Source organism: Harpia harpyja, chromosome 1, assembly GCF_026419915.1.
Source record: "Harpia harpyja isolate bHarHar1 chromosome 1, bHarHar1 primary haplotype, whole genome shotgun sequence".
Taxonomy (NCBI): Eukaryota; Metazoa; Chordata; class Aves; order Accipitriformes; family Accipitridae; genus Harpia; species Harpia harpyja.
Window position 1 is genome coordinate 75,707,260 of NC_068940.1, and position 9,494 is coordinate 75,716,753.

Genomic DNA, 9,494 nt, shown 5'->3' on the forward strand with positions numbered 1-9,494 from the left:
ATGGTGATTAAAAATGATCATATTTCAATCCAGAGCTAAAAAACACTGGAAGGTTTCAGTAGATAAGTACTGCAAGACAGCGTCTTTCATCTTTCTATAGCTGGCTTGAAGCAGTCCAGGTCATTAGTAACCAAAAGTTTTTATTGTCCTCGATAAAGATCTTCTGAAGTCTGTTTTCTAAGTGAAATGAAGCAGCAGTTTAGGTTCCACAGACCAGTAAATCTCTTACTGTCGTTAGGGGCTTTGCGGGCTGTCCCAGCACACCAAGCAGGAGCTTAGCATTCAGGACTGTGCACTTACTTCTCACCCCTAGAAATATTCCCCTGAAGGACAGGTTTGGGAAAGCTTGCTGGGGGAATGCCTGAAGGACAGACAACATTAAAGTCACCCATGCTAAATTAACATGTAAAAAATACAAATTGTTTCAAATAATTTTCTTTTTTATTTGACCTGTTGAGACCTACTACAGACCTCCAGAGCATCTTTAGAGGCTGCAGGAAATGTGCTGTAAGTCACATGCTGAGTGATCTTAACATGAAACCGGAGAGAGTAGGAAGGCTCTGCTTTATCTTCACCTTCTGCACTATTTCTGTTGGTTGGTCTTTTATAAGTGAGTTATATTAACACTCAGTGAGAACCTTACACTGCTTGTTTCTGAATTTGAACCAGTCATGAAAAAGTCTGCATTAAATTTAGAGAGAAAGCTTTGCCTTTGCTCTGAGTCAATACAAACCTCAGAGCTGCAAGATTTACAGGAAATGATAAGTACGCCTCTGCTTTGCATGTAGGAAAAAAAGGTGGGAGGGAAACTCCCTCTAATTTAATTGTATGAATGGTAGTATTTCTCTTTTACCATGTTGCACAGTGCCTGAGGTAGTCTTGTTGAGGAGCTGGTGTTCTAGTTGTGGAAATGACACCGGGTAGTGAATCTAAGTGGATCTACAAAACTGGTGGCAAAGAGAGGAATGGCTGGTGGGAGGGCAGGAGCAGTGCACATCCCTGTGCAAACAGGCGCAGGACTCTTGCCTGAGTAAAAACAGCCTTCAACGCAGTAGACTGGCTGAAACAATTTTTTAACCTCATCCTGAATTGCTCAGCCCTATCTAGATGCTATTCTTCTTACTGAGAGCTTCTCTGTGGGACTGCTCAGGCAACAGCTGAGTTAATGAGCTAAATTTGTGAAACTGGAGTGTATAGTTAATGTCACAGAGATATCTCAGGTCAGACTCCTCCTGCCTCTTTGAGTAGTCTAGACAGGTATATAAAATCAATTTGGTGTAAGGGAATTATTTACTGATTGTCCTGGAACTATTCAGTTAAATTTTTGGACAGCAGATTGGACTGCATGCCTGATACTCATTTATTCTCTTCTAGGTTCAGATTCTTTAAATATCTTCCCAGTTGTCCTGGTTTCAGCTGGGACAGAGTTAATTTTCTTCCTAGTAGCTGGTATAAAGTTGTGTTTTGGATTTAGTATGAGAATAATGTTGATAACACACTGATGTTTTTAGTTGTTGCTAAGTAGTGTTTATACAAAGTCAAGGATTTTTCTGCTTCTCATGTCCTGCCAGCAAGAAGGCTGGAGGGGCACAAGAAGTTGGGAGGGGACACAGCAAGAACAGCTGTCCCAAATTGGCCAAAAGAGTATTCCATACCATGTGACGTCATGTCCAGAATATAAACTGGGGGGAGTGGGGCTGGGAGGGGCAGATCCCTGCTTGCGGACTGGCTGACCATCAGTCAGCAGGTGGTGAGCAATTGCATTGTGCATCAATTATCTTTCTTGGGTTATATTTCACTCTCTTTTCGTTATCTTCCTTTTAATTATTATTATTATTATTACTATTATTATTATTATTATTATTATTATTATTATTATTTCAATTATTAAACTGTTCTTATCTCAAAGCACGAGTTTTACTTGTTTTCGATTCTCCTCCCCATCCCACCATGGTCTGGGGGGAGGAGGGAGTGAGTGGCTCTGTGGTGGTTAGTTGCTGGCTGGGGTTAAACCACAACACCAATCAAAACCAGCTCGTATTCCCAGAGATCTCAGGATGCCTTCAAAGAATCACTGAAAACATCACTGGTGGCAAGGATTGCTTATGACCCTCTGCCCTCCAATTACAGCCTGAATATGACCCTGCAGGAATTTCCCATGTGCTGAGAAAACCAAAATGTTCTAGAGCAGACTGGCAACTTGCCCTCTTGCTTTTATGTCCCTGTCACACCATGTACACTGAGGACCAAAAAGAGGGGAGCACATGAAGTTAACTCTGTAACTGATAATGTCTCTTGCAAGTATCACAGGCAGGAGCCTTACAGATTGTTCCTTTTGCTCTTGAACAGTGGTAACAGAATATGTTGCACAAGGGGATCTGCTTGACTATTTTCAAAGTACAAAATATATTTTTGGAGAGCTAGAAAAATAATAGTAATAATTCCAGATTCAGTAAATTTAATCTTTTAGAGTATGAGCAAAGCCCCGAAAGTCTTGAAAACGAAAGAGGTTTAAGAAAATAAGCCAAATATAGATACATAAGCATTTTTCAAAAGTTGCTGCTCATGCTACAAAGGAAGATGAGAAAATCAGACAGCCACTTTGCACACATGAAAATGTCACTCTCTAGTTGGAAATTGCAACTCTGTGAAGACTTTTCACTCTGAAAGCAGGAGCCTGAAGATGCTTTTCTATGGTGCCCACAAGTAAGCTTAAGCTTGGGCAAGAATGAATTTGATTATAAGGAAGCTGACTAGCAGGCAATCAGAGAAATTAAAAGGACACACATTAGAAGTGTTCATTCTGCAAATGAACCCCATTTTGAACTCTAATGGATTCTGTTTTGGCTATAGTGTTTTGTGCAAGCTTGATTTGTAAAGTTTTATGTACATGTAATGGTAGGTTAAAGTTACATGTTTATTAAAAGAAAAGCTACAGGGCTTAGCCAATATATGATCATCCTAGATAAAAGCTGATTCATTTTGGCCCAAGGGCAGAATCACTGGAATAAATCCTACTAAGCACTAAAATCAGAGAGAATCAAAGCTACAAATCTGGCATGCAAGAGCTTTAATCTAGAAGCACTATATACATTGTATTATGCTTTGGATTTTAATGTACTCATTGCTTGAGGAAAAACCATCTGCTTTATATTATGCCTGCGGTGCAGAGTACATTGATTTCATCACATCTCTGTACAGAATAACAATAAATGGACTGTGAACCATTTGTCAAATAACTTATTTAAGAATATAACAATTGGTATAATATTTCAAGGTATGAAAACACAAAGAGAATTAAATAGATTAACTGTAAAAACGCACTTTGAGAGCATGTTTCAGAACTGTCTCGCTCATCTTCCATTTATTTTATTCTCCATTTTGACAGTTGGCTATCTTCAGCTGTCACTGAAGAAATTGATTCAAAACTTTCACTTTGTTCCTGTTTTACAGATACTATATTATATTGGGAAGAGATAGTGATCTTCTGCAACATGAAAGCTGCAGGACATGTCCCGAGCCTTTTTTTTTTTTTTTACAAGAAAGTTATCACTGACAACATTAAGGAAAAATTTAGCAGAACTTCAGATTTTCAAGAATAGATTAAGGCAGAAAACATTTGCTAGGCTTTACAAATAGCTGGGTTCAGAAAAAGTGGAAGTCAGGTTCCTTTCTGGAATAGGACTTCCAAAGCAAAATGCAAAAAACAAAAGCACAGTAATTGCAAGTGTTTTGCAAAAGAAGTCGGTAACATGTTTTGACACAGAAGTAAATCTAACTATCTGGGAACTTTCAGAAAAGCAGAATAAATGTGATGATGGGCATAATGTTACACAAGCTATATCATTGTGCAAACATTATCTACAGCATAGAGTGACATACATGCTTATTATGGTCACCAGCCAGCACAAAGAAAGTTCAAAGGATGAGACAAAGTGGTGCAAGTAAATGCAGTCAACAGCACAGTTTTCCACTGCTTTGATGAAGAATGTGTGGTTGCTCCATGCAGCGCAAGGCAATAGTATTACAACAGGAAGTCATCCAGAAAAAATTGTCAGATCAAAGCCTGAAACTTCTGTAGTAGTCAAAACAGTACTGAACTGCACCTAAGTGACTGCATGATGTGAGGGGCAAGCACTTAACTGCTGTTGTTCTATCACTGTCTGATCTGGATTCCCCTGCTTTGGAAGATAAATAACGATTGACCGACCATGATTAGGCCAGTAATTAGAAAATTTGTCCTAGCCATCAGAAAAATTCAATGGTGCTTGATAGCTTTGTGTGTGGGATGATAAGACCAGATTACTTTAACACTGAAGGGCTAGCTCTGGTGACACAGAAGTCTTCCTCAACTGGTATTGGAGAGCCTTTCTGTTTACACTAGACCAGACTCCAATACCTGAATCACTCTCCAGACTTCACTGACTGTAGGTCGAGATCTTTCCTGACAGTAACAACTGAAGTACTGACACCAAACTCACATGTAGATTCTAAAATTAGGCATCTTCACCTGGTGCTGACTCCCCACCCTTTCACTCTGCTGTTGTTTCTGTTGCACTTTTTCAATGGTATAATTCAAGACAGCTAGCTCTAAGTTACAGCCATGCAGACTAGGTGGCATGGATCATTCTGATTCATCCATGAATCTGTAAATCAAAAGAAGTTTCAAACGCTCAGTAAAATGGTCTCAGATGCTGCGGTCTGCATACAGGGAATATGAAAAAATTTTTTTAACTCCACCTTAATTAAAATAAAGGGCCTCATATTTAAGTGGGGAACTAGAAAGTAGTTACATTTTATCACTGGGGTAATCTCCAGTGCTTTGGGTCAGCCCCATTACATGACTCAGTGCTTCACAAGAGAGCAACCAGGACTGCAGGTTCCTCATTTCCATCAGGATTTAGTCATAATTATGGGGGGAGGTGAACGGCTCACTTTGGAATGAGATCTGCTCCTGCAAAGTCATTAAAAGAAAAACAAGCAACCTTTTCCGTGGAAGCCCACTCATTCTCCCTGCTCAGACCAGAAAGGTCTAGCAGCGGTGTGGGGTTGCTCAGTGCCTGCGCCATTTCAGGTTGGTAATACCTGCCCCTCCTCTGGCCTGATTTCATCAGATGGCATTGACAATGTCTGCCTATGCAATCTTGAAAACCAGAAAGTTTAGAAATAAACTTAAGCAGTCCTGACTTGAGCAATGATATGCTGGAGATGGGCTATGCTGACTTCTTTGCAAGAGAAAAAAGGGGATGGGGATAGGCAGCGATAAGGGAATGACACCTGCACACTTGAACACAGATAGGGATTTTTTTCCATTTTTTACCAGTCCTCTCTCACCACTCACCTCTGCTCAAAATCTCCTCTTACTCAAGCACCACAGCACCCCTGCCCCAGTCCTGCTGTGCATGTCTTCATAACCACTGTCTCACGTGCTTGGCAACTCAACTTCTCTACCTGCTTTTGGAAGTTCTGCTGCTGTCTTGTGTGCCCTGACTTTACATGTGCTGGCCCATGACTGTCTGTTATTGCTGCCCAGCAGCTTCTCTGGCTAAGCCCGACTGTCAGGGGAGAAAGAACCAGAGTACTTCTGTGAGTACATCAAATGAGCTACATTTCTTTGAATCTATTTGGACATATTTGAAGACAGAAAAAGCAGGAAATGTCTAGTAAAAAATGAAATATAGGTAAAAGGGCCCCAAACTAGTCTACATTTATATTTACTACTTAACATTTTAATTTTTAGCCTGGGACTGAAAATGAGGTTGATGCAGGAGATAGTAGAAACATAGAATATCTCAAGTTGGAAGGGACCCATAAGGATCATGTTATACCCTAGACCTTCATTTTTCTGTTTTGTGGACAATGCACACTTCTTCAACTGCAGTAGGCAGAGGAAGTGGCCATACATTTCTAGTTCCCTTTTTGGTACCTAAAAGAAGACTATGAAACTAAATGAAATTATGCTAGCACTTTGCCTGATGTGACATTGTATATATTCTTTTCTTCCTCAACAAAAGTCAGTGGCTCTCAGCAGACAGCAGAATCCAAATAAATGTAGTAAATCATGATAAACATAGATTCAAATAGAAGAAGGGGCTTTCACAAAACTAATCAAAGCAATGGGGAAAGACTGCTGAGTGAGTCACGGGGATGAAAGTAAAATTTTATGGTAACATTACATTGAACACAAAGAAGGAGTCTGAAGACCTGATCCTACCTAGCATCTGTCGGGACCCAGATGTCAGAATATATATGCGATGTTGAAAGTCTGGCACACATGGTCAGTGTGGCTGCATAACTTCAAAGGACAGTCATTCTGTGTGTAGGACCCCAAGAAAAACATGTTGTACAAAAACCCCTTAAGTAAATGACCTTTCTGGCAAAGATCATGTTGGTATTTCAGGTAAATCAGACTGTGTTTAAAAAAAAATGCAGTAAAACCTTAATGAATGCCTCTGCATTTGGCATAAAGCCAAAGAAAAATGCTGTGCCACTGCTTTTCTGAGAAAGTGAAGTTATTATTCACTCCATGGGTGTGGGATAGTTATTATGCACTTCTTTGAAGCAAAATTTTTTCAAAGGCAATTTAAAGCATCAGGTAAATTGCATGTGTTTTAAAAATAAAATACCTCTTTTATTGACAATACACACATTTGGCCAGGAGGAAATCTATAAAAGGAGCAGGTTTATTGGAAGAAGTGACAGGAAGGTTTTCTAAAGATTAGGACTCTATAAAATATGATACTTTTTTTGGTGACTCTCACTGCATCTATTCCAGCAAGCCGATTTCAGTGGGAATTTGGTTATTGTGTGTACATGTGTGCATGTGTGTGTGTGTTTATATATATATACAGATAAAACTGTTAATTCCCCTATGAGCCCATGGTGGGTGGTAGGAGTTCTCAGCCTCATTCACTTCATGGGGGAGATGCAGATTCTCAGTATACTACCTGGAACCTCTCTGCTCATATTTTAATTTTATTTAGAGTAAAATCTTCTCTTGTATAGGTAGTCTGAATGATTCAATCATTTATAACAGCAATATGAAGGCTTACATTGTACGTATGTCCCAGGTGAGCCTTTCCACACAGTTCTCTGAGTTTTTGAGTCACAGATCACTCAGTTTGTAAAACTGTGCAGAACTGTCCACAGAATTTTTGGCCTGGTCAGCAAGCTTGTCTTTGGCCTATTACCTCATCTGCAAACAGAAAGACTCTTCAGAATGAGAAATAGGAGATAAGAGGGGAGCAGTGATGGCAGAGCTTCTATTGGAGAAGTGGATCCATCATCGATGAAAAATATCCAGCACTGATCCAGCTAGCTGATACTACACAGATACATGCAAAGCATCTGCTTGAGGGATCACAGTCAGCTTTAAAAGTCTCTCTTCAGAAATGTTCTTCCTCCCTCACCAGACCAGAGAGCTGGAGGAAGAAGAATTAGCATAGAAAACTGAGCTGAGTGCCAGCAGTTCCAGCAGAGCTGAAGTGCTGTGCTTACTGTATCTGTTTTTCGTGTCTGCCTAAGACAGCCTGGACTGATCGCTGTAACACCCAGTGGTACTGGCAAACCGCCTGCACTGTGTCACTGTAAAAGCTTTCTGGTCAACTTTCTTATCCCCTGTCACAGAGAGGGGAACAGGCAAGATGCCACCAGCAGCAGCAAATGGATGATTCCCAAGGTCTTTTGCTCACACAACACTTACAAGCAGGATGCAACCTAGCTGAATGCGTTGGAGAAGTTATCAGAATGGTTTTATACTGAATGCCAAGCACCACAGGCCAGAATTGATGTGCTATCATGCAGTCACATTTGGACAAAAGCACTGCATTTTCTTTAGTGAGACAAGATTGGCAGGTTTTTGCACATAAAAATGTAAGTTGCTTCTGCAGTCCAGATGCTTTGGTGATACAATTAACTTTTTTAAATTTTAAAAAGTTTTATCAGTACAATGTTAACCAGTTATGAGCACAAAGGACTACAACCTAGTGATGGATTAGAAAGATAAGATGTTACTAAATGCAGTTTTGCCCTCCCATTTTCCAGGTTTGTGAGACAGTAGCTAATTCAAACTGCCTATTAATGTGCTAAAGAAATCCACATGTTGATCATGTCAGAATGTAAAAGGGCTGTAATGCTTTACTAATTTTTTTCCTCCTAAGTGTTCCTCAACAATGTGAGGATGCCTCAATGTGGCAGTGATTCATATGCCTGGTGTAGGCATCAGTCTGTTCTGGCCTACCAGCTGCTGCTCTAAAAGGTTGTGAGATTGCTTATGTAGATGCTTTGGATAGCGTATAGCTGAAATGGCATGATAGGCCTGTGTGTAGGTCCCTGAATATCTTCCAGTGTGTCATTCATTGATGTGGGTAGGAGATTGAATTTATGAGTTCAGAATTTCAAGATTTATTTGTGTAACCACTAGCTATGTATACCTTGAGTAATTAAATGGCTGATCTTGATCTTATACCTTACTCATGCTCTTGATATTCTGTAAAATACAGAAGAAAGCTACATCTAGCATTGCATCTCATAACAGATCCTTTCCCTTTGCAACAGTGAAGTATTTCAAATAGTCACTCTTCATTCCTCAGAGTTAAGAGTAAAATGGATGATGACATTATTGCTGAGCAAGAAGGAAAAGATGCATACCAGTAAGACTGTGTCAGTAAATTGCTAATACAGCAAAGGTTTCAATTTCTCAGTGAAGGGCAGGGATTACATTCTTTGAAACTACACAGATGCTGAGGAGAGGCTGAGTGGCTGAGGAAAAAGAATAGAAGGAAAAACACAAAAGCTGATTTCTCCACCTGTAGAAAAGATAATATTCCGAAAGGTGTTTAGAAAATAAAGTACAAAAATCTTTCTATTGCCTCAACCACTTCAAATAGTATATCATCTTTTATGAAAAATATCTGTCTAATGGACCAAATACTGGCAGGACTGAAAAGTAGAAAGAGCCCTGTTTTTGTTCTAATGTGATATTTTCTATCTCCTTTGCTTTGGTGCCAAAAAGGTTATAGTGTAGATCAGAAAACTAAGGTTAAAAAAACCCAGTCAGTGTTTTCCAAGCTTGATCCATATTCATTTTTAAAACGGGCATAAGAGCTTTTCTGTGTTTTATATGAATGACAATTGTCTCCAGCTTCAGAGGCAGTAACCATTACTGCTGGGATGGAAGCAAAATTAGGAGACCCAGAGGTGAAATTCAGAGCCAGAGACTGCCAGAACTGTTTTAGGTGCATTCGGAGAGTACAGTTATTTTCACAAATATGGTCCTTGTTTTTCTACATGGATAGGCAGAAGTGATCTCTTTCCTGAGGCTTATAGTTTCTAAGTAAGGTAGGCCACTTCTAAACTCACCTGTCAGCTTTAAACAAGCTAATTTTCTTACTTTGCAGACTGAACTAAATCCACTGGGCCTCCAGGTGAGGAAGAGCAGTCAGGGTACAAACACAGGCAAGAACGGAGGGGAAGACAGAAAGTCAGTGGGTAAA